The following is a 25,943-nucleotide window of genomic DNA, read 5'->3' on the forward strand; positions in this document are numbered from 1 at the left end:
TCTAGCGTACCAAGTCGTATTTTCTATAATAAGTATGTATTCCACCAGCTGAAGTCGTGTGGTGCATATTTTTGCAGGCTCGCCTTGCACTGCTTCAGCATTGGAGCCGCCAGAAAGCGCGACTCGGCTGTTTGACATAATATATGATGGCAACGACGTTTGCGCTTCATTCTGTTACCCCATAAATCCAGATGAGAACACCCAATGGGCGCGATGTGAAGCAGTGGCCTTTACATGCAACACAGTGGGGCGGTCAGAAACAGGCACCTACCCGGCCCAGCATGAATCTGGCGACATTATTATGCCGAGAATGCAGAGTGCGTGCAGTAAGCATTTTATAAAAACTTGCTACTCCTCCGTGTACGTGAAAAGAACATATCCTGCTGTGCCATATACCCGCACATTTACCTCTGCTGTTTCTTCCAGCACCCCCAGTGCTAGCAGTGAAATACAGACATGGGATCTTTGCTGGCGTGAATCAGTAGTGACATTCCAATGCAACAAAACAATGTAAAATGCTCGTGAACAAACCTGGGAGCTATAACGTAAAACTATTCCAAACGTTTCTATTCCAGTTCTGCAAGTAACCCTGCGTGATTGGTGAAAAACGTTTTTGGACCACCCCCACTTCACCTGTCGGTCACGCGATGTCACGGAAACGGCGATAGCTCCCATTCACATACGACCTGTACACACTGATTATGCATGATTTGACCGAACAAAAGAAAAATAGTTATTTCTAATTTGACGCCTTTTCGCCTTAGCCCTCGGCTATTGGACGAAAGTTTTCAGGCTGCAGCCATTTCACCTTCCTGTCGCACGACGTCTCTAAACTGCAAAGACTCACCGCGTCAAAATGACGTGTACGCGTTGAAAATGCATTAATATGCCGAACAAAACTGAATTTGTTTCTGAATAGCCGCAGGCTGCCCCGTTCCGAAAGGAATAAAAGATGGCTGCCGCCGACCGCTCAGGCACTGGCTACTCGCACCTGCCGGAGAGCATGGGTTTATACGCGTGTAATAAAACGTTTTGCGCTTTCGAGCACTTTCGGCACGTTTGCAACCATATTCTGCCAACTCATCTTTCCTGCGGATCCAATTTAGCGTTATTCTTAAGCTTCCGTTACATGCCGCCGCGATTGTCGACGAGCCAACGTAAGCTAAGTAAGGGAAAGCGGACCAATCACAGACGCTGGCACCACCCTCTTCAACAGGCTATCGATTTTCAGTGCAGTGGCTCGGCCCCCTCGAATGTGCCGCAGAGGCTACTACGCCCTCAACACGATATTCGTAAGTATCTTATTTTTTTTCTAATTTGTCCGTCAAAGCAACGCGTGGCTTATGCTGTGTGCCCTCTCGCCAGATCTGTGACGCAGCCGTGCGGATCCTCGCCGTCGACGCTCTGCGAGCGGGGTCAGACAACGGCGCCTACTTCTGGAGAACTACGTGGTTGCGTCGTCCGTTCCAGGAGGGACATATTGCCAAGGCCGGCGAGCACCTCCGCGGTGAGCAGCGAGAAAAATTTATACAGTTGCAATTCTGGCAGCATGCAGTAAAGCGTGTTCACGCCGTAATAAAATAATGAAGCCCGAATCGCTCATGTTATAGCAGGTTATTAAGTATAGGCGAAATGTGCAAATTTTTCAATGATATCTGCGCTAAACAAAGTGACAACACACCTGCGCTGTACTTTAAACAAATTTTTTAATATGTGCGTGCAGTGCACATGTGTTGTCACATTCTTTTTTACATTGATAGTCATTTATGAATGAAGGCCACACAACTCGCACAAAGGGCTTCCTTGCTACAAATAGGGATGCTGCTACGTCCCAGCTATTGTTATCTGGGGTCACAGCTGCGTCAGGTGCTCAGCTTGTATATTCCTTTATTGCAGCCATTCTGTAGTAGGTGTATGTTACATGGCCCATGCTTCGCTTACTCAACTTTGTGCAGAAGATTTCATACCATTTTTTATGATCATGCAGGTGACAGCGGCTATCCCCTGGAACCATGGCTCTTGACTCCGGTCCCAGGCCACCTTGCTATGCACACTGCAGAAGGCAGGTACAACACTGCACATGCTGCCATACGGTCCGTTGTGGAGCTGTGCATTGGGCTTCTGAAGAGCCGCTTCCGCTGCCTCCAGCGGTACCGCGCCCTCCACTACGAACCAGTCCGTGCTGCCTTCATGGTGGCAGCACGTGCAGTGTTGCACAACTTGTGTCTTGATGAAGGTGACGTGTGTGATGATGTGAGTGATGGCAGCAGCAACAGCTGCAGTGATGAAAATGGCGACCCCTCCCCACAGAGAGCTCCCGAGAGAGGGCAGCACGCATAATGTATCTGAAAGGCTGAGCTGGCCGGGGCAATGTCATTAATCATTTGGAACTCGGCAGCAGCACCAGCACTACCTTCAAAGGGTGCGAAGGCGGCTGCGTTGACAGCAGCACCGACAGCAGCAATAAACAAGTGTCTGAGACTTCAGGCAGATGTTTATTACTGCTGTCTACACGCCTAATAGAGAACAGGAACCAATGTGAAGAAATGTGGGCAATTAGTGGATAGCGTGCTTTTTTTTATCGAATCTGCTCAATCATAACCAGCGTTTTCACGTATTTTATGCCAGTGAGCTGTCATTACCGGAGATGATTGCATCATTCCACTGTGTCACTACAGAAGAGCCTTTAATTTAGTACCTGTGGATAGAACATTTGCTGTTCATCAGCAGAACGCTGTAGCCACTTCTCTGGGCAGCTGGGGTTTGCCAAATTATTTGCGGCTGCTGCTGCTGTTACTTCTGTCATCTTGATGCCATTTCGCTGCTGGCATAGCCGATACTGTCACCGCCATCTGCACTGTGCATGGGAGGATATCGGTCTTCGTCTCCTCGCTTCCTATTTGGGCTGCAGCAAAGCACAACACTTTTCGCTCGACCATGTGTACTGTTCTCACGCACCTTGTAGGCCCTGCGCTCTTTTGCCACACTGTACCATTTTTCCGTTTCTTGACAAAAGGCCAAGTTAAGCTGAAAACGATCGCCTGGATTGTCAAGAGCATTATTCTCCCTTGGGAGAGTATACATATGTAAATAGTTCCGAAATTGAAGGAACATGAATTGTAAATATTCAAGTGCCAGTTGCATTGTCCAAAATCATTTATTTATACCTGCAGTGTAAATAAAATAATGTGATCCATCTTCAATGCCATCGTTCATCAAAGAAATGACAGACAAGTACACAGAGCATGACTTCACGGCGACAAAATAGCAGTGTGATATTGACTACATAAGACCCAGTACACTAGCAATGGCAGATGTTAAATCGCATAAATATGACATGAGCATAATGATGTTTATTAAGCTCGTGCACAACCATTTATTTTTATCCAGCAACTTCACAGCAAGAATGATGTCTCTTGTCTGTTATGTAGTTAACATGTTTGTAGCACGAAATAGAGTTTCTATTCAATGACTAGTGCCGTAAGAAGATCATAATATAAAAGAGCTGGCACATGCTATTAAAGAACAAAAATGAGAAAATGTTTGGTACTTCAACGGTCTTTAATATAACAACGGCTGCAAGAGCAGCCTGGCAGTAAATGTCAAAATAGTGGCCACATCGATGGCTACGTTACATACATCAAAAACTGTGCTCAACTACAATGGGGACTAGATTGTATTGCTATCACAAGTAAAGATACCTGAACTATCCCAATAACCATCACAAGCAACAGGCGCTCGGGGTTAGAAAAATTCCAATTCGGCCACTTTGCCTTCCGTAGGCACGAAAGGTTTGACATTGCAAACATGACATGCATATGGCATGAAAGTTTAATTCCAGTTATCACAGCCTTCTAGTTAAGTGCACCTATATTTGTGCGAGACAATGTTGAAGTTGATAAAGAAGTGATTGCGTAGTGTACATCTCCCTTGGAAAAACAGTGCGCATTGAAACATACCAGAAACAGCAAAACAAAAGTAAAGAACACCTAACGAAGATATTGAAAAAATTCGAGATTTAATTTATAATGCCTAACTTGGGCAAGCTTGCACTGCAACTAAAAATACACATGAAAAAATTGAACTTGCAATAAATATAAGATGTAGGGACAGAAATGTACGGAAAACAGTCATTCCATCTTTAGCGCTACATACAAAAATCGTGCATTCGTGTTTCAAGTGACATCGAAGCACTATCAGCTTTCGCTGCCATGGTCACACATAGCCTGCTCACAATTTCAAAGGTTGGCTACAACTGGTCACAACAGCTTGTGAGGACGTGTGGACACCACCACCAAATGCTGCAGCAGTCATTTGGACGGAAAGACAGGCAACACTTGTACCTGTTAGCACTAATGGATGATATGGGGGGTGGGGAAAAAAACCCTGTCCCTCATGGCTGAGGCGGCTCGCGGAGGCCATGCGCCAAGGCAGCGAGGAGCTGGCGCAGCGTGGTCGCGATGATCCCGCAAACCGCGGCTCTCTGCTGCCAGCTTCCGCTAAACCATTCGGGACGCCCTCAGCTCTTCCGCCAGCTGCTGATGATCCTGCGAAACAAATTCACTTACTTAAGCTACAGGTTATGCAATGTAAATGTTTGTTTCGCACTGTTTGCAAGTGTTATAGTTTAAGCAAGGCTAGTCTTGAGGGCAGTGAGATCATATACAAACGACATGAGAAATGGCCGTGCAAACTGATACGGTCTGTTAAGTTAAAAACATGTTAAATGTAGCAAATCCTACCAAGCCGCATCTGCTTGTAAGGCAGTGTTGGTGACTAGTTGAATTGATATTGTCACGTGGTGGTGACGTTGAAAAACACAGTAGCAATACTGTGAAGGACAAAACTAACTTTTATTGAGCGAACCTGTGCCCACGAAAACAGGCTACACTTATGGCACAGCGATAGCGGCGAAAACGGTCGGCGATCGTCGAAAATCTGATCAGCGGGTCCAGCGCGTCGGCTTTTATACAGCAGTCATCGAACGTTCCAGACTAATTGTTGGAACCCGCGTGCCCTCCACAAAGTTCTACACCATTCGCGTCACGCGATGAAATCAGATAACACAAGGTTCGGCGACAACAGACAGTGGATAGAAGCATCGATAACTTTCCAGAAACTTCAGATACATGCAGGTGCGTCCCGCGCTGTGCGATAACATTTCTTAGGTTGGATGGTGTCGTCGCGCAACATTTCGTCCACTGGTTCTCTTATAGCTTCGCGTTCGCGCGTCGAAACTCGGTAAGGGCTCTGGCGGAGTGGTCGAGCGCACTGTTCGGTTATTATGCGATGCGTTGCGACTGGTTGTCGAATCCTTGACGACGTCGAAAAGGAGCCTTTCTATCGTCGAAGCAGACTTCTCAGCTGTTGCTGCTTAATCACGGGGAGACTTGGATCTATATCGAAGTCTGGCTCGGGAACTAGGGTCGTCGGCGTAGATGCCACAGAATCCGAGAGGACAAACACATCGCTGGTTTCCTGAATTTTCTCGATATATGCGATCGTCGTGCCCTTGTTGATGTGCTTGAACTCCTGGCTGAAGTTTGTCAGCAACACTTTCGTGTTTCCTCCGTGCAGTCGAGCGATCCCTCTTGCGACGCAAATCTCACGGTCGAGCAGTAGACGTTGGTCGCCTTCGATGACGCCTTCTACGTCAGCGGGTCTTTCGGTGCCGTCCGAGATAACAATGCTGGAGCGAGGCGAGATGCTCACTTCATCTTCGAGCACACTCAAGGCGTGGTGACTACGAGGGATCTCCGGCGGTATCGCTTGATCTTCCGACAGCGTTATTGACTGCGACTTCAGGTCGATGATTGCGCCATGTTGGTTCAGGAAGTCCATGCCGACAATGCCGTCTCGTGAACACTGTTGCAGGATAACGAAGGTGGCAGGGTAAGTCCGGTCATGAATGGTAATTCTTGCCGTACAGATTCCACTCGGCGTGATGAGGTGTCCTCCAGTGGTCCGAATTAACGGGCCTTCCCATGCAGTCTTAACTTTCTTCAATTGGGTCTGCGATGGGTCCACTCATGACGGAGTAATCGGCTCCTGTGTCTACTAAGGCGGTGACTGTGTGGCCGTCGAGAAGTACGTCGAGGTTGGCGGTTCTTTGTCTTGCGTTACAGTTAGGCCTTGGCGTCGGATCACGGCTGCGTCGCGTTGACCTGTGGTTCGTACGAGGCGTCGTCAGGTGGTCTTTCTTCAGCGTGTTCTTTCCTGCCAGACTTCGTCGGGACATCGGGGTGTCGTCGTTATTATGTCGTCGAGATAGCCTTTTCTGCGTCTTCGTTGGCGGCGGAGGATCTTCGTCAGTTCGAAGAACAGCAACCGCACCTCCATCGGTTGCTGCTTTTAATTTTCCGGACATGGGCTGACGGACCGGCCCCGGGCTCGGCCAGTGTATGGTCGGCGCTGCGGCGACAGGTAGCAGCCTGGTGACGGCGAACGGGACGGTCGTCGAGGGCTCCACTGAGTAGGGGCGAGGTAGTCGGCGATCTCACGAGGGCGTTCTTTTTCCCTCGGGCGCTGTGCGTTGACGGCGAAGCCTCGCAATCCCAGGTCCTTGTATGGGCATCGGCGGTACACATGGCCGGCTTCGCCGCAGTGGTAGCAGAGCGGGCGGTGGTCGGGGGCGCGCCAAATGTCCGTCTTCCTCGCGTAGGTGCGCTGGGCGACGGGTGGTCGTGCTGGCGACGGCGGACGACGGAATAGCAGCGTTACAGGGCCCTGGCTCGGTCGCGGAGGAGGACCTTGACGGCGTGCGACGGCGGCGTAAGGCAAGGCTTCTGGCTGCGGCTGCGATAATTGTGGTTGCACCTCAGGAACTCCAAGCGATCGCTGCACCTCTTCTTTCATGATGTCGGCGATCGAGGCCATTGAGGCAGCGACGATGGCAAGACCTTGCGCAGTTCTTCGCGCACAATGGCCCTGATGGTCTCGCACAGATCGCCCGCGGCCAGTGATTGAATTCCGGCGTAGCTTGCTGGCTTAGTGCGACGGTCGAATTGCCGGTTCCGCAATTCCAGTGTTTTCTCGATGCTCGTCGCCTCACGAAGGAACTCATCGACGGTCTTCGGTGGGCTTCTTACTATACCGGTGAAAAGTTCCTCCTTTACACCACGCATCAGTAGGCGGGCTTTCTTCTCCTCGGACATTTCTGGGTCGGCGTGGCGGAAACGACGGCTCATTTCCTCAGTGAAGATAGCGATCGTCTCATTCGGCAGCTGCGCTCTGGTCTCCAGTAGAGCTTGGGCTCGCTCTTTTCGCACGACGCTTGTAAATGTTTGCAGGAAGCCGCATCGGAAGAGGTCCCAGGTCGGCAAGGTGGCTTCTCGATTTTCGAACCACGTCCTGGCGGCGTCCTCCAATGCGAAATAGACATGTCGTCGCTTGTCGTCGCTTGCCCAGCTGTTAAACGTAGTGACCCTTTCATACGTTGCCAGCCAGCTTTCCGGGTCCTCAAATGTGGAACCGCGGAACGTCGGTGGTATCCTGTGCTGTTGCAGCACGATGGGAGACACTGGGGCTACCATTGGGGTTGCCTTGGTCTTCTCCGTGCTCCGGGGGCAGCTGTTGAAGACGGCGGCTTGCTCGATGGTCCGGGACTACGTTGGTTTCCTCTTTGCGTTCCGGGCTTGGATCACGGCTTGTCGGGGGCGTCCGGTACATGAACAAAAAGCACCTCGACCAGATGTCACGTGGTGATGACGTTGAAAAGCGCAGTAGCAATACTGTAAAGGACAAAACTAACTTTTATTGGGCGAACCTGTGCCCACAAAAACAGGCTACACTTGTAGCACAACGATAGCGGCGAACACGGTCGGCGATCGCCGAAAATCTGATCAGCGGGTCCAGCGCGTCGGCTTTTATACAGCAGTCATCGAATGTTCCTGACTAATCGTTGGAACCCGCGTGCCTTCCACAAAGATCTACACCATTCGCGTCACGCGATGAAATCAGATAACACAAGGTTCGGCGACAACAGACAGCGGATAGAAGCATCGATAACTTTCCAGAAACTTCGGATACATGCAGGCGCGTCCCGCGCTGTGCGATAAGATTTGTTTAGCGGTGAAACGTGGTCGCCCGATGAATATAAGTACACGTGTCAATATACAAAAGTTGACCACGCGGTGGTGATACATGCGACCATGGAAATGTTTTCTAAGTTGCTGTGTGTTAAGAGCACCTCAAAGGAGATGCATAAACGCGCATGAGCCAATGAGCCCAAATACTACAGATGCCTCTATGGTATAATCTGGTTGTAACGTACATTACCATGCGAACTAGTTCCCTCTAAAAAAATTGGAGGACGCTTAAGCTTCGCCTTCAAGAGTAGAACGCGATAGCGTTATCGCACCGCGTTCGCACCGCCTACTCAAACGCGCTACGCCAGCCAAACGTCGCAATCAGCAGAGATAGCCGGGCCCCGACGCGCCATGAAGGGGGACGCGGTCATGGGGCGAGTGGCGCGCCACGTGTCGGGGCAGCGCCGTACATGGCGAGGAGGGGGTCTTCTGTGTTTGCCGCAAGATGGCTCTGCGTGTGCGCAGCGCGGAGAAGAAAATTAGCGGAAACATACTTCGCTACTCGTGAAACTGCGACTTCTGTAAGTTACATGGTCATAATTACCGATATACACCGCAGTATAACTTTCTACGGCACGTTTCTAAGGCAACACCGCATTCACTAGAGGCGATTTTGTCCCGTTTTGAAGGAACGAACTCATCGCTGAGTGGTAGCGTCTCACACTCCTGAGGCCCTGGTTCGATTCCCACCAGCCCATCTTGCAAGATATTTTTTATTTATGAAGTGCCTTCTGGGATTTATCGCTCACGGCCAACGCCACTGACACCGATGCCGACGGCACAGGCTTATCTGCGACACGAGCTCCTTAACGCTGTCGCGTTAAAATTACCTGGTCATGTACGTACCGACCTATTTTGCTGCAGCAGCAGCTGGTGGAAGTTGGCGGTCTCCACGTTAGCAGCCTCTGCCAGCTGCCCCTGCCGCGCATACTCGTCGGCTGCCCTGCAGGCCGCATCTTCAAGTGGCTGTTGATGAGGTGGCCTGCGGGGCTGCTGCTGAGTTCATCATTATCATCATCAGCAGCAGCAGCCTGGTTAAGCACACTGCAGGGCAAAGGTCTCTCCCATACTTCTCCAACTACCCCGGTCATGTACTAATTGTGGCCATGCTGTCTCTGCAAACTTCTTAATCTCATCAGCCCACTTAACTTTCTGCAGCTCCCTGCTACGCTTCCCTTCCCTTGGAATCCAGTCCTTAACCCTGAATGACCATCGGTTGTCTTCCCTCCTCATTACATGTCCTGCCCATGCCCATTTCTTTTTCTTGATTTCAACTAAGATGTCATTAACTCGCGTTTGTTCCCTCACCCAATCTGCTCTTTTCTTATCCCATAACGTTACACCCATCGTTCTTCTTTGCGTAGCTCGTTGCGTCGTCCTCAAGTTAAGTAGAGCCCTTTTCGTAAACCTCCAGGTTTCTGCCCTTCACGTGAAATGTGGCAAGACACAGCTGTTATACATTTTTCTCTTGTGGAATAATGGCATACTGCTGTTCATGATCTGAGAATGCCAGCCAAACGCACCCTAGCGCATTCTAATTCTTCTGATTATTTCAGTCTCATGATCCGGATCCACGCTCACTACCTGCCTTAAGTAGATGTATTGCCTTACCCCTTCCAGTGCCTCGCTACCTATCGCAAACTGCTTTTCTCTTCCGAGACTGTTAAACATTACTTTAGTTTGCTGCAGATTAATTTTTACACCCACCATTGTGCTTTGCCTATCCAGGTCAGTGAGCATGCATTGCAATTGGTTCCCTGAGTTACTAGCAAGATAATATCATCAGCGAATCGCAAGCTACTAAGGTATTCTCCATTAACTCTTATCCACAATTCTTCCCAATCCAAGTCTCTGAATACCTCCTGTAAACACGCAGTGAATAGCATTGGAGAGATCGTATCTCCCTACCTGGCGCCTTTCTTTATTGTGATTTTGTTGCTTTATTTACGGAGGACTACGGTGGCTGTGGAGCCGCTGTAGATATCTTTCAGTATTTCTACATACAGCTCGCCTACACCGTGATTCCGTTGATGGTCCTTAAAAATAAAATCAGTAAACAGGATAAAAAAACTTTTGCTCCAGCCTGCGTAGAGATTTTACTGGTTCATTATCAGGTGGAAGCACAGAAAAATATTTCCAGCCTTAAACCGTTCACAAGACGAACATTAAATTTGCATAAACAAAAGGCAGTACATCATTATAATATGCTACACTGAGAGTAATTTCAGCTTGCACGCTAGAGAAGCGACGTTACGAATGGTATTAATAGTCGAACAGAATATTGTACCATTTTTCAGTGACATTTAGGCAGGCACTCGTCCTTTGCTACGCAAATAATAGAAATACATAATTTCTCTTTAAAAGGCCTTCGCAGACACTGTTGCTTTAAGTGATGTGTTCGTGTTGGAATAGCTGCTAAAGTGCCTTACGTGCAGTGCCACTTGCGCACGGCTCGGTGCCAATCGACAAGTGGGCAGCTGCTGGTGGGGCACGGGAACAGCAGGACGCTCTTCGTCACTGGAGCTGTCCTGCTGGAACAATAAAGTACAGTAAACACAATATGATTCAGTTCTATTAACTGTTTGATAGAACTTAAATAACTTAAAGAACAATAAACAATAACAAACATAGAACAATAGAACATACAACAAACAACAATAGAACAATAACTTAAAGTTATTCAATTTCTACAGAATAAATTCTTGATGCAGCATGTGACGTACTAGTGACTTCGAGCTTTGACTACTCGTTACTAATGCGTTACGGATTAAAGAGCCATGCAATCCATCACAATGTGTTTCTTAAGAGCATTGCTTTAACAGCAGTGGGGCAGCATTTCCATTTTCGCAAAGTACGGATATCATGTGCTGGCATGTGCGCTGAATTGTAAGAAAACACACAGAAGCACACAACGGCAAAATATTCACCCCCACCTACGGGTGTAGCTGCCCCAAATTGGTACACATAGCAACGAAAATTGCTACGCACCTCGGCGTAGTCGCCGAAAAAATCCACTGGAGCAGAAGCTTTTGCAAGCACTTCAAGCACACGGCTCAGGGTTGAGTTTTCCTGCAAATGCATGAACACCGTGAGCTTCTACGTTTCGAAGATGTTGCTAGCCGCGGGCTCACCTCTTCTCGGCGTCTACCTGCGCCGCGATCCTCCGGCAGTCGTAGCACAGCCAGGCCGAATACAGGCGCCAGGGCCGTGCTGCTTTGACTGCCGGACCAATCGCGTTCAGCGCCGCAGCGACTTCATCCCGCAGAGCTTTTTTCTGAGCAGCACTCATACTTGGCGAGAGGCTTGTGGCGCCTCTCGCCAAGCAAGTATGGGTGCTGCTCAATAAACTCAATGAGCATGGTGGCTTGCGCCGCCAAGTGTTGTTATTTTATCACGACATAAGTTTTACGCCATTTAACACAATTGAGTAACCAAAAAAAGCTTTTCTCGTGCAAGTTATATCGAGCACAAGTATCTGTACAGCCGGCAGGGGTAATCTATCACTGCACAGGAGAGTGTGGTAGAAAAAAAATGAGCCTCTGTTACAGACCACTTTCGATTTAAATCAGGACCTACATTTGGAGATAGTCACGGTCGATGATACAAAACGTTCACTTACCAGCTATCTGATGAAATGTAGTGCCTTTCAGCCTTCATCGATTCTTCCGTATCGTATGTGAATAAAAGCAAAAGTGAACACCATGCGATCACCGCAGATGTTCGGATGCTACTGCTTAGTCATTAAGTCCAAGAAAGATGTTAGTTAAATGGGCTTTAATGGCGCAAAAGCGGCTGAGGCTTTGCTGCGCCAAACACGAGGTGTTTTAAAATCCAGTTTTTAAAGGAAAAGGCTTTGTTAATCTATATTTTATGTAAAAAGCCAGTGTCATCTAGAAATTTACGGATGTCACATAATGGTACTAGTGGATTATCCCCTAAAATTAGAGCAGGGTGTAAAGGTATGTGTAGTTGATATAGTTTGTGCAAAAGTGCTCGTCTGTGTGTTTCAATATGCGTACATGTCAGTAATATGTGCATATCTCTTAGTGGTTCTTGACATTTCTCGCATGTTGGTGTGTCTTCTTTTGTAAGTAAATAATTGTGTGTGAGTTGTGTGTGCCCAATGCGTAGTCGGCATAAAACTACTTCGATGAACCGCTCCTGGTGACAGCGTGACTTCCACTCGCCAAGTATGGGTTTAGTGAGATGTAGCTTGTTGTCGGCACAACGGTCCCATTCGCGTTGCCATTTTGCCGTTAAGGCTTTTCTAATCGCACGGATGCTATCTTTGTATGGAAGTATTGTGTTTGTTATCTCTTTGTACGCTGCCATCGATGCACATCTGTCAGCTGCTTCGTTACCCGGTATCCCAACATGACTTGGAACCCAGCAGAAACGAATTGACCTCCCGTATTTGTTAAGCGCCAACATATTTAAAATGTCTTCAATCAGGGGTTCACACTCAGATTTGGGATGTAGAGCCTTTAGTGTGCTTAAAGAATCTGTGTATATGATTGCATTTTTGTGTTTATCAGTGATAACCTTTTTAACAACAACCCAGATAGCGTAAACTTCAGCCGTGAAAACAGAAGCGTGTTGTGTCAATCGACTACTTGTTTCCCAATTTTCCGCTACGGCCCCCACACGCACGTGATCTTTTGTTTTAGAGCCATCAGTGTAATATTGCATGTTATTTTGATATTTGTCCTGCAGAGCATTGAATTCTTGTATAATGTGTTCGCGTGGAGTGTCTCTTTTCCTTAAATGTGTTAATGTCCAGTCGCACAACTGTGTGAAATCGTACCACGAGGCCAGCCGTTGTGGTTTCTTGGCAACCTGGAGGACTTCAAGGGGAATGTCATAATCCCGACAGTATTGCTCATACCGCAGGACTAGTGGCCTAATCATGTTCAGTTTATTTGTGTAGTGTAAGCGTGAGTTGCATTGTGTGAGGATGTTGTAGCATATTGACACGTGTACTTATCTTTATCGGGCGACCACGTTTCGCCGCTTAACAACTGTAATCGCACAGCGACGGACGCGCCTGCATGTGTCTGACGTTTCTGGAAAGTTATCGATGATTCTACCCGGCTGTCTGTTGTCGCCGAACCTTATGTTATCTGATTTCATCGCCCGACGCGAATGGCGTAGAACATTGTGGAATACGCGCGGGTCCCAGCGATTAGTCTGGAACATTCGACGACTGCTGTATAAAAGCCGACGCGCTTGACCCGCTGGGCAGATTTTCCGACGATCGCCGACTGCGTTCGCCGCTTTCGTTGTGCTATAAGTGTAGCCTGTTTTGTGGGCACAAGTTCGCCCAATAAAAGTTAGTTTTCTCGTTCACAGTATTGCTACTGTGTTCTTCTACGTCACCACCACGTGACATCTGGTGGAGGTGCTTTGCGTTCATGTACCGGACGCCCCCACAAAGCCGTGACCCAAGCCCGGACCGCAAAGAGAACACCAACGTAGTCCCGGACCATCGAGCAAGCCGCCGTCTTCAACAGCTGCCCCCAGAGCACGGACTTCTACCAGAGAAGACCAAGAAGATTGTGACCAAGGCAACCCCAATGGCAGCCCCAGCGTCCCCCATCGTGCTGCAGCAGCCCAGGGAACCACCGACGTTCCGCGGTTCCACATTTGAGGACCCGGAAAGCTGGCTAGAAACGTATAAGAGGGTTGCTACGTTTAACAACTGGGCAGGCGACGACAAGCTACGACATGTCTTCTTCGCATTGGAAGACGCTGCCAGGACGTGGTTCGAGAACAGAGAAGCCACGTTAACGACCTGGGACCTTTTCCGAAGTGGCTTCCTGCAGACATTCACAAGCGTCGTACGCCGAGAACGAGCCCAAGCACTACTGGAAACCCGAGTGCAGCTGCCCAACGAGACCACCGTAATTTTTACAGAAGAAATGAGCCGCCTATTCCGCCACGCCGACCCGGAAATGTCCGAGGAAAAGAAAGTCCGGCTACTAATGCGTGGTGTTAAGGAGGAACTTTTCGCCGGTATGGTACGAAACCCACCGAAGACTGTCGACGAGTTTCTTCGCGAGGCCACTAGCATCGAGAAGACACTCGAGATGCGAAACCGGCAATTCGACCGCCGCACCAACGCTACAAACTATGCCGGAGTTCAATCACTGGCCTCCGAAGACCTGCGCGAGGCTATCGGGGCAGTCGTACGAGAGGAGCTTCAGAAGATCTTCCCGTCGTCGCAGCCTCAAGTGGCCTCGATCGCTGACATCGTCAAAGATGAGGTTCAGCGGTCGTTTGGAGTTCCGGAGGTGCAACCTCAATTACCGCAACCCCAACCTGAAGCGATGACCTACGCCGCCGTCGTACGCCGTCAAGGCCCTCCTCAGCGACCGCGCCAGGGCCCTGTAACGCCGCAATTCCGTCGACCAGCGCCGCCGCAGCCGACAGCGCGCCCACCCGTCGCCCAGCGGAGCTACCCGAGGAAGACCGACGTTTGGCGCGCTCCTGACCACCGCCCGCTCTGCTACCACTGCGGGGAAGCGGGTCACGTCTACCGACGATGTCCATACCGGGAAATGGGACTGCGAGGTTTCGCCGTCAACGCTCCGCGCCCGCAGCAAGGTGAACGCCCTCGCGATATCGCTGACTACCTCGCGGCTACTCAGTGGAGTTCTCGACGACCGTCGCGTTCACCATCACCAGGCCGCTACCTGTCGCCGCAGCGCCGACCATACACTGGCCCAGCTCGGGGCCGGTCAGCGAGCCCATATCCGGAAAACTAAAAGCAGCAACCGATGGAGGTGCGGTTGCTGTCCGTCGAACTGTCGAAGATCCTCCGCCGCCGACGAAGACGCCGAAGAAACTACCTCGACGACATAACGACACGCCGCCGTCCCGACGAAGTCTGGAAGGAAAGAATGCGACGACGAAAGACGACCTGACGACGTCACATACCAGCCACAAGTCAACGCGACGCAGTCGTGATCCGACGCCAAGACCGAACTGTAATGCAAGACAAAGAGCCACCGACCTCGACGTGCTTCTCGACGGCCACGCAGTCACCGCCTTAGTCGACACAGGGGCTGATTACTCCGTCATGAGTGGACACATCGCCGCCCAGTTGAAGAAAGTTAAGACTACGTGGGAAGGCCCTCAAATTCGTACCGCCGGAGGACACCTCATAACGCCGACTGGAATGTGCACGGCAAGAATTACCATTCACGACCGGACTTACCCTGTCACCTTCGTTATCCTCCAACAGTGTTCACGAGACGTCATTCTCGGCATGGACTTCCTCAACCAACACGGCGCAGTCATCGACCTGAAGTCGAAGTCAATAACTCTGTCGGAAGACCATGCGATACCGTCGGAGAACCCTCGTAGTCACCACGCCTTGAGTGTGCTCGAAGATCAGGTGAGCATCCCGCCTCGCTCCAGCATTGTTATTTCGGTCGGCACCGAAACACCCGCTGACTTAGAAGGTGTCATCGAAGGCGACCAACGTCTACTGCTAGACCGTGAAATTTGCGTCGCAAGAGGGATCGCTCGACTGCATGGAGGAAACACGAAAGTGTTGCTGACAAACTTCAGCCAGGAGTACAAGCACATCAACAAGGGCACGACGATCGCATACATCGAGGAAATTCTGGAAAACAGCAATGCGTTTGTCCTCTCGGATTCCGCCGCATCTACCCCGACGACCATGGTTGCCGAACCAGACTACGACATTAATCCAAGTCTCCCCGTGATTAATCAACAGCAGCTCAGAAGTCTGCTCCGGCGATACAAAGGCTGCTTTTCGACGTCATCGAGGATTCGACAAACACCAGTCGCCAAGCATCGCATAATCACCGAGGAGTACGCTCGACCACTTCGCCAGAGCCCTTACCGAGTTTCGCCGCGAGAACGTGAAGCTATAAGAGAACAAGTCGACGAAATGCTGCGCGACGACATCATCCAGCCGTCGAAAAGCCCGTGGGCATCTCCTGTTGTGCTGGTGAAGAAAAAGGACGGAACCCTTCGTTTCTGCGTCGATTATCGTCGTCTGAACAAGATCACGAAGAAGGACGTATACCCTCTCCCACGGATAGACGACGCATTGGATCGGCTCTGCAACGCTAAATACTTCTCGTCGATGGACCTCAAGTCTGGCTATTGGCAAATAGAAGTCGACGAAAGAGATCGTGAAAAGACCGCCTTCATCACCCCAGACGGCCTCTACGAGTTCAAGGTTATGCCATTTGGACTGTGCTCGGCGCCTGCAACGTTCCAGCGCGTGATGGACACGGTTTTAGCAGGATTGAAGTGGCAGACCTGTCTCGTTTACTTGGATGACGTCGTTGTATTCGCCGAAAATTTTGACGATCACCTTAGGCGGCTTGCCACAGTACTAGAGGCCATCAAGTCATCAGGGCTCACTCTGAAGCCAGAAAAGTGCCGCTTCGCTTACGATGAGCTTCTATTCCTAGGCCACGTCATCAGCAAATCCGGAGTACGCCCCGACCCGCAGAAAACAGCTGCCATTGCAAAGTTCCCGCAGCCCACCGACAAGAAGGCAGTGCGTAGATTTCTTGGCATGTGCGCCTACTACAGGCGATTTGTCAAGAACTTTTCACGCATCGCTGAGCCGCTGACACAGCTAACTAAATGTGACGTCGAGTTCAAGTGGGAAACGCCACAGGGCGACGCATTTCAAGAACTCAAACGACGCATGCTGTCGCCGCCCGTACTTGCGCACTTCGACGAGCACGCCGATACCGAAATACACACTGACGCCAGTAGCCTAGGCCTCGGTGCCGTCCTAGTCCAGAGAAAAGATGGACATGAACACGTGATAGCTTACGCTAGCCGATCATTGTCAAAAGCAGAAGGCAATTATTCTACAACCGAAAAGGAATGCCTCGCCATCGTTTGGGCCACAGCGAAATTTCGCCCTTACCTATATGGCAGGCCATTCAAGGTGGTCAGCGATCATCACGCGTTGTGTTGGCTAGCTAACCTAAAAGACCCCTCAGGACGGCTGGCACGGTGGAGCCTCAGGCTACAAGAATACGACATCACTGTAACCTACAAGTCCGGACGAAAACACTCAGATGCCGATTGCCTATCCCGCGCCCCCATTGACCCGCCGCCGCAAGATGACGAGGATGACGACGCCTTCCTTGGAATAATAAGCGCGGAAGACTTCGCCGAACAGCAACGAGGAGACTCTGAGCTAAAAGCCCTAATCGAGTATTTGGAAGGGCACACCGACGTTGTCCCAAGGGCATTTAAGCGTGGATTACCTTCGTTCACGCTTCAAAACAACCTACTCGTGAAGAAGAACTTCTCACCAGTCCGCGCCAACCACCTTCTTGTTGTTCCGTCGGCGCTACGTCCAGAAGTACTGCACGCCCTACATGACGATCCGACCGCTGGGCACCTAGGTTTCTCCCGGACGCTATCGAGGATACAAGAAAGGTATTACTGGCCGCGCCTAACCACCGATGTCGCCCGTTACGTCAAGACATGCCGCGACTGTCAGCGACGCAAGACACCACCGACAAGACCAGCGGGATTACTACAGCCGATCCAGCCTCCTTACCGACCTTTTCAGCAGATCGGGATGGACTTGTTGGGACCGTTTCCGACATCAGCTTCCGGAAATAGGTGGATTGTCGTGGCGACGGACTATCTCACCCGCTTCGCTGAAACTAAAGCTCTACCGAAAGGCAGCGCAGCCGAAGTGGCTAAATTTTTCGTCGAGAACATCCTGTTGCGACATGGTGCTCCAGAAGTCCTCATCACCGACAGAGGAACGGCCTTTACAGCGGAGCTCACTCAAGCCATTCTGAACTACAGTCAGACAAGGCACAGGAGGACAACGGCCTACCATCCGCAGACGAATGGTCTTACGGAGCGGCTGAATAAGACCCTCGCCGACATGCTAGCGATGTACGTCGACGTCGAGCACAAGACGTGGGACGCGGTCCTGCCGTATGTCACCTTCGCCTACAACACGGCGGTGCAAGAAACAACACAGATCACGCCATTCAAGTTGGTTTACGGCAGGAACCCGACGACGACGCTCGACGCCATGCTGCCGCACGTCACTGACGAGGAGAATCTTGACGTCGCTACCTATCTCCAGCGCGCCGAAGAAGCCCGACAGCTCGCCCGCCTACGGATCAAGACCCAGCAGCGTACCGACAGCCGACACTACAACCTCCGACGACGCTTCGTCGAGTACCAGCCCGGCGACCGTGTTTGGGTATGGACCCCGATACGCCGGCGAGGACTCAGTGAGAAGCTGCTGCGACGCTATTTCGGACCCTACAAGGTCATCCGACGTATTGGCGCACTAGACTATGAGGTCGTGCCAGACGGCATTTCGCACTCACAGCGGCGCCGCGCACGATCTGAAGTGGTCCACGTGGTGCGCCTTAAACCATTTTACGGACGCTGATGAACTTCCTTAGTTTGTTGTTTTCTTTGCTACGAGTGCTTTTCTTTGTTACTTTCGTTTGTTAGCAGCATCGGGGGCGATGCTTTTTAAGAGGGGGGTAATGACACGTGTACTTATCTTTATCGGGCGACCACGTTTCGCCGCTTAACAACTGTAATCGCACAGCGACGGACGCGCCTGCATGTATCTGACGTTTCTGGAAAGTTATCGATGATTCTACCCGGCTGTCTGTTGTCGCCGAACCTTATGTTATCTGATTTCATCGCCCGACGCGAATGGCGTAGAACATTGTGGAATACGCGCGGGTCCCAGCGATTAGTCTGGAACATTCGACGACTGCTGTATAAAAGCCGACGCGCTTGACCCGCTGGGCAGATTTTCCGACGATCGCCGACTGTGTTCGCCGCTTTCGTTGTGCTATAAGTGTAGCCTGTTTTGTGGGCACAAGTTCGCCTAATAAAAGTTAGTTTTCTCGTTCACAGTATTGCTACTGTGTTCTTCTACGTCACCACCACGTGACAATATGTGTTGCGGTGATGACTGATTTCTGAGTACGTAGGAAAAAGTGAGTAATGCTCTGCGCTGCTGTAAGGAGGGTTCATTACATTCGACGTATAAACTTTCAATGGGTGAAGTTGTGTAGGCACCACTTGCCAGTCGCAGTCCAAGGTTATGTACTGGATCAACTCTTTGGATGTAGGATTGTCTGGCTGAGCCGTAAACAATGGAGCCGTTGTCTAGAAGGCTACGAACAAGAGACCGGTAAATACGTAAAAGACACGTTCGGTCGGAACCCCAGTGCTTATGAGATAACACTTTGAGGATATTCAATGCTTTATTTGCCTTAATTTTTAGTGCTTTAATGTGGGCAAGAAAGTTTAGTTTTTTGTCAAAGGTTACTCCCAAGAATTTATATTCTTGTTTTACCGGCAGAGAGACATCATTCAATTTTAAATCCGCGTCTAAGTACAACCCTCGTTTTTGCGAAAATAGCACTGTAAGAGTTTTCTGAGTAGAGAAGCGGAAGCCATTTTTCTCAGCCCACTCCATTAGTTTATTTATTGTTATCTGGAGTTGCCTTTCACATGTTCGTAAGTTTGAGCCGCGGCACGCTATTTGCAGATCATCGACATATATGGAGTGCATAACAGAGGTGGGAATTACTTTGCTGACAGAGTTCATTTTTATTATAAAGAGTGTTGTGCTAAGTACGCAACCTTGTGGCACGCCGTTTTCTTGGATAAATGTGCGCGAGAGCACAGTGCCTAGACAGATTTGGAATGTTCTGTTGGACATAAAATCAGCTAGACAGTTTAGCATTTTGCCACGGATTCCTAACGCGGCGAGGTCACGTAAGATTCCAAATCTCCACGCGGTGTCGTACGCTTTCTCTAGGTCGAAGAACACCGCCAGGCAGTTCTGTTTGTGTAAAAATGCTTCGCGTATTTCGTGTTCAAGTCGGACGCGGTGGTCTGTCGTTGAACACCCTTTCTTATAGACACACTGGTGAAAATCAATGGAGTTTCGTTTATCAAGCGTGAAGGTTAACCTCCCATTTACGACACTCTCGTATATTTTGACAAACAACTTATTTATTTATTTATTCAAAATACCCCCAAAGGCCCTCATTACGAGGGTATTACATGGGGGGGGGGGGCAATCACAAGCACTGGTCATAGTTAGTACATACTAAAAACAAGAGAGTGTAACAGAAGTAATAATACAGTGGAACGTAGGTAATATACAAGATAATTAGGTCACAATTATCACAGAGAAAACATTAGTACATATTAGGAGAACATAAGGCAACTGCAATGAAAAACACCAACAAACATCGAAAACACTGTAAAAGTCCCAAAAAAGAAGAATACTATGATTAGTCGATAAGTCGTGAGCGAATTAAATGCTTAAACTTAGTCAAGTCTGGTTCCGTGGCAATGACTGATGGTAAGGCGTTCCATTCAGTTATTGTGCGTGGTAAGAACGAATATGCATAATGGGATGACTGGCAGTTGATGCGTTTGACTTTGTATGGATGGTCACGGCGTGGAAAAATAACTGTTGGTGACTGAAAGAAATCATCGTGAAGTGATGGATGGTGATAAAGCTTATGGAAAAGTGTTAGGCGAGAAATTTTACGGCGAAGTGCTAAGTTGTCCAAGTAAGCTTTATTCTTTAACGCGGTGACGCTGGTGTAACGTGAATAATCTGAAAATATAAATTGCGCAGCACGGTTCTGCAAGGCTTCGATGTTACTGATGATATAAGTTTGTTCGGGATCCCACATGGCAGACGCATATTCTAGTTTAGGACGGATTAATGTTGTGTATGCTAGTTTTTTAACATGCATTAGGGCTTCTTTTAAGTTATGTTTAATAAGTCCGAGAGTACGATTTTAAGAGGAAAGGGTAAGATTAATATGATTATTCCATGATAAGTTTGACTGAAGATTGATGCAAAGGTACTTGTAAGTAGTTGCGAGTTCCACAGGGTTGTTATCAAGGGAGTAGGTGGTTAGAATTCGTGGCCTATCGGTGAAAGACATGAGTTTATTTTTGAAAATATTTAATGGCATTAACCAATTAGAACAACTTGTCAGGGCAATGGGTCGAAAGCTGCTTGGGGATGTGGGGGATTTTCCTGTTTTTAAAAAAGGCACAACTATTGCATTTTTCCAACATTTTGGCATGCTTCCGGATTCAAATACTTTGTTAAAAAATTTAAGAAGAGCATCTACGGATGCTTGGGACAGGTGTGCGAGCATAGAATAATGGATCCGGTGAGGACCTACTGCAGTTTTTTTGCCAGCACAGAGAACCCTGCTAAGCTCTTGTAACGTAAATGGAGCGTTGTATTCGTCCCTTGACGTACAAGTAGTTGGTAGTTTCTCTTTTTCTGCAGATAGTTTGTAAGTTCAGAACCTGTTTGTATAATTAGCCGAGCTATAGAAATGTTCCCCAAGTATATTCGCTTGTTCTTGTATTGTTGTCTGAGTGCCTGAAGGTGTGAGTATGGGTATCGTGTATGGTGTGTAGTCCCCCTTAAACTTCCTGACCTGTTCCCACATCCTTTTGGATGTGACGGTGCTATTAATTGTTGATACATATTTTTGCCAGGAAGATTTTTCTGCCTGTCTCCGAATGTATCGAGCTTTCGCTTTGGCTTGTTTAAAATTTAGAAATTTGTTATATGTTGGGTACCTGCGTAAGATTCCCCAGGCCTTATTTTGCACCTTTTTTGCTATGGTACACTCGTGTGTCCACCAAGGATTTAGCTTTTTCCGAACAACGCCAGAAGATTGCGGAATGGCCTTTTCAGCTGCAGAAATAGTACAGTTAGTAAATTTTTCATTAATTTCGTCAATGCTTAAGTTTGTTAAAGTAAGCTCCTCCAGCCTGGCACTTTCTGTAAAAACAGCCCAGTCTGCCATTTGTAACTTCCATTGGCGTGGTTTGTAGGATATAAGGGGTAGCGTTGAGGTGAGGTTGATTACGGCAGGTAGATGATCACCGCCATATGAAGTCTCGAGTATATCCCATTTGAAATCTGTAAAAATGTCCGGAGAGCAAAATGCTAAATCGAGGCAGCTAAAATTGCGTGAACTCGGAGAAAAATGAGTTGGCGCACCTGAATTTAAAAGACTGATGTTGTTTGTCCAAATGAAATCTTCGGTAAGTTGCCCTCTTGGGTCATTCTTATCGCTGCCCCAAAGAGTGCAATGAGCATTAAAATCTCCAACTAAAACAAAAGGCTCCGGCAGCTGGCTAATTAAACTTTCCATGCCTCGAGTTGTGAAATGGGTATTGGGAGGGATGTACAACGAGCATATGGTGACAGTCTTAAATGTTAAAACAGTAACGGTTACTGCCTCAAACGCAGTTTGTAGTGAAACGTTCCGTGGGGGGATGCCGCCTTGAACGATAATAGCGACACCTCCTGATAGACGGCTGGAGTGCTCGCGGTGCTTTCTTATGACAGTAAAACCTTTAAGAAAATGTGTATGTTTGGGTCCCAGGTTCGTTTCTTGAAGGCAGAATGCTACTGGCGATAATTTATTGATGTCTTTGATGTCACCTAGATTGTGAATTAGGCCTCTGCAGTTCCAATGAATGATAAAAGCCATCTTATTGTAATTGGGAAAGAAAATACTGATGTGTGTGAGCTTATAAATTGTAGGTGACATGTATTTAAAAGCTGATTACCCTTATGAAGGGCGGCAACCGTTCAGGTTACCTTTCCCTTTCTCACAGAAGTTATAATATGTTTCTCGTTTTGTGTGCGCTCCAAGGAGCGTGGGTCTTTTGGCGCCAATGACGCCGGGGTTTTGGTATCGACCTCCATCACCTTTTCCGAGGCACTGGACGATCGAGAGCCAGGCGCCGAGACGCGCGTCTCGGGCCGTGGGGTACGCTTCAACTTCGGGCCCTGCGGCACTGTTGTCTGCGGGCCCGTATTCGTTGCTGGGGGAGCAGCACTGGCTGCAGCCACCAAGGGGGCGGTTGAGGTTTCTACAGGAGTACCGGACGTGGACCCTGTAGATTCCTGAGACCGGTGTGGCGCTGCCCCCTGCCGCGTCACACTGGCATAGCTTACTTGAGGTAAGTGCGCTAACCTTTTGCTCACTTCATGGAATGAAATCTTTTCCTTTACAGTTATTGCAATTGTTTTTTTTTCTCTTTTCCAGCAAGGGCAGCTCCGTGAGTAAGCTGGATGATCGCCCTTGCAATTGACACATTGTGCGGGAGCATTGCAGTTGTCAGATGGATGGTCGTTGGCACTACACTTTGCACATGTCTCCTTTGCTCTGCATGATTGTGATGCATGTCCGAACCTCTGGCACTTGAAGCACCGCCTCGGTTTCGGTATGTATGGTCGGACGTTCATTTTCAGGTATCCTGCGTCGAGTGAACTTGGGACAGTACTGGAGCCAAATGTTAGTATTACGTGTTTTGTGGGGATCTGTTGGTCGTTTCGTCGAAGTGTTATCCTTTGTACCTTGATTACATGTTGCTCCCGGAATCCCTCAAGGAGCTCTTCGTCACTGAGGTTCAAGAAATCTTCTTCTGATATTACTCCTCTGCTGGTGTTGAGCGAGCGATGTGGGGAAATTGTGACATTAGTGTCACCGATGCTTTTGAGTTCACTGATTTTTTCGACTTGTTCTTTCTTTGTCAGTTCGAGCAGGAGGTCTCCACTTGCCATCTTTGATGCTTTGTAGCCTGATCCGATCGCGTTTGATAGGCATTTGGATACTGTGAAAGGTGATAGTTTTCTAATAGTTGTGTTGCCTTCACTGTGAAGGACATGGAACTTTGGGAAGGTGTCATAGTTTGGTTTTAATAAGAACTGAAATGTTGCTTCGGTGCGCCCTCGTTTTGGAGGGCGATCTTGGAGGGGGGGAAAGCGTTTGCCATGTAAACACTGGAAAATTCGGCGGCGATGGTAGCCACCCACCACCGAGCCCAACGAGGGGACGCTACTACGTTGGGAATAATACCTGCAGACGCCAGCCATGCATCGCCGCTATAACCGAATATATATATATACACAAGACAGGATATATTACACACGGTTAACTCTTGCCGCCAGGAAATACGGAAGTAATTAGAAGTGAAGAGAAGACAGGAAACATCGAAAAGTGGGAGAGAAAGACGAAGATTGGAGAGGACAGGAAAAGGCGACTGCCGATTTCCTTCAGGTGGGTCAGTCTGGAGGTGCCGTCTATGTGAAGCCGAGGCCGAAGAGGTGTGTTGCCTCCGCCGGGGGGCCTTAAAGGTCCAAGCACCCAGCATCGGCTCAACCTCCAGGATCCCCCTTTCCCCAGACACGGCTAAGCCGCGCACGGCTACACGCAGGAGGGTCCTACCCTCGTGTGCTCGGGTACGTGGTGTCGCAACACACCAAACGCTTGCTGACGCAGACGCCCCTGCGGGGAAGTCCAAGAAAGAATGATGTGCTTACTCACCGAGCACTACGATTTCACAGTCTCCATGATGTTCACAGCTTCCAAAATTCTTCTCGAGTGAAAGTACCTCTGGGACGAAGAGATTTCATCTAATTAGGCAGCGTTACGGGCAGAAATACACCAAGTGCGGTCCACAGAACCGATCAGCTGTTTTCACGTAGCCGCCATCTTACGTGTGCGTAGCGAAATGCATTGGATACGGAATTGGCCCATGTGTGGCTATGACTCGAAAAATGAAAATATTTGTGTTTACTTTGAAGCACGCTTCAACATATCTTGCGTCAAAAGGTTATAAAACAATTTTACTCTCAGTGACATACAATTGCCTTTTTTTTAGGCGTTTATATCTAAATTTTAGTTGCTCTACGGTGCCTTTACAAGTAAAAAACAAGCGAAACATGCTTCCGGCAACGATGGAGGCTGCTGATGGGGCAGATTGAAAAACGTCGCAGGTTCCCGCCCCCATACGCAAAACAGCCGCGTCATTTTGACGTCCGGAGTTTGGAATACTTCTAGTTTGGAATAGAGTTACGTTATCGCGCCCCTGGTTCCCTCTTCGTCTCCACTACTTTATGCTATTACCTGCTATTACCTGTATATTTTACATACTGCATAAAACTTTTCGTCTCTTCCTCGAAGTGTCCGTCCGTCTTCCTCGACCTCTGTTGTAGCGGGTGGCAGAGTGACGGAGACGATCCAAGAGCACGTACCGCAATGTTTTATTTCAGCGACAGCGAACTAGATATATAGGCTGCTTGCCTATGACGTAACATAAAAAGAACGAATCATGTTTGACACGTGTGGCACAGCACTTCATATAACTTCTCCCTTTCTTTTAAAAATGCAGTCTTTGCACGGGTCTTCGTTGTCGGGTAGACCTCCGTAAGACCGGCGGACTTGGGGGAGAGAGAGCCTGTTCGGCTGGGAGAGACGTTGGAGGTGTTCTCGAAGGAACAGGTGCAGCGCCACTTGCTTCTGGAGTGGCCAGGCTGCACCGGGCTTCTGGCGTTGACGTGGGCCGATTCTTGTTGTCCGGGCTGGGTAGAAGAGAGTCGGGAGCCTCCGCTTTTGGGGTCACGGGTGACACAGGCACGCGACGGAAAATTTGGTCGAAGTGACGTCTGGCTAGGCCATCTGGAGTGTCGACCGTTACAAGGCGTGAGCCATCTATGCTCTTGACGATGCCTGGACGCCAACGCTTCCCTTGGCCAAAGTTGCGCACCCACACCTGGTCGCTGGACTGGAATCTGGGAGGCTGCGAGTAACTTTGAGGTAGAGAAGGGACGCAAGTATCCAAGCGCGAACGAATTTGGTAGTTCAGCAGCATCTCTGAAGGAGACTTGCCGCACGGTAGTGGGGTACGTCGATAGCCTAGGAGCACTCGCGCTGGTTTTGTTTCGAGATCGTTCACCATCGAGTGCTTAATAAGGCCATCCTTTATTGTGCGGACCGCACGCTCTGCGAG

Source organism: Dermacentor andersoni, chromosome 2 (genome assembly GCF_023375885.2).
Source record: "Dermacentor andersoni chromosome 2, qqDerAnde1_hic_scaffold, whole genome shotgun sequence".
In the NCBI taxonomy this organism is placed as follows: Eukaryota; Metazoa; Arthropoda; class Arachnida; order Ixodida; family Ixodidae; genus Dermacentor; species Dermacentor andersoni.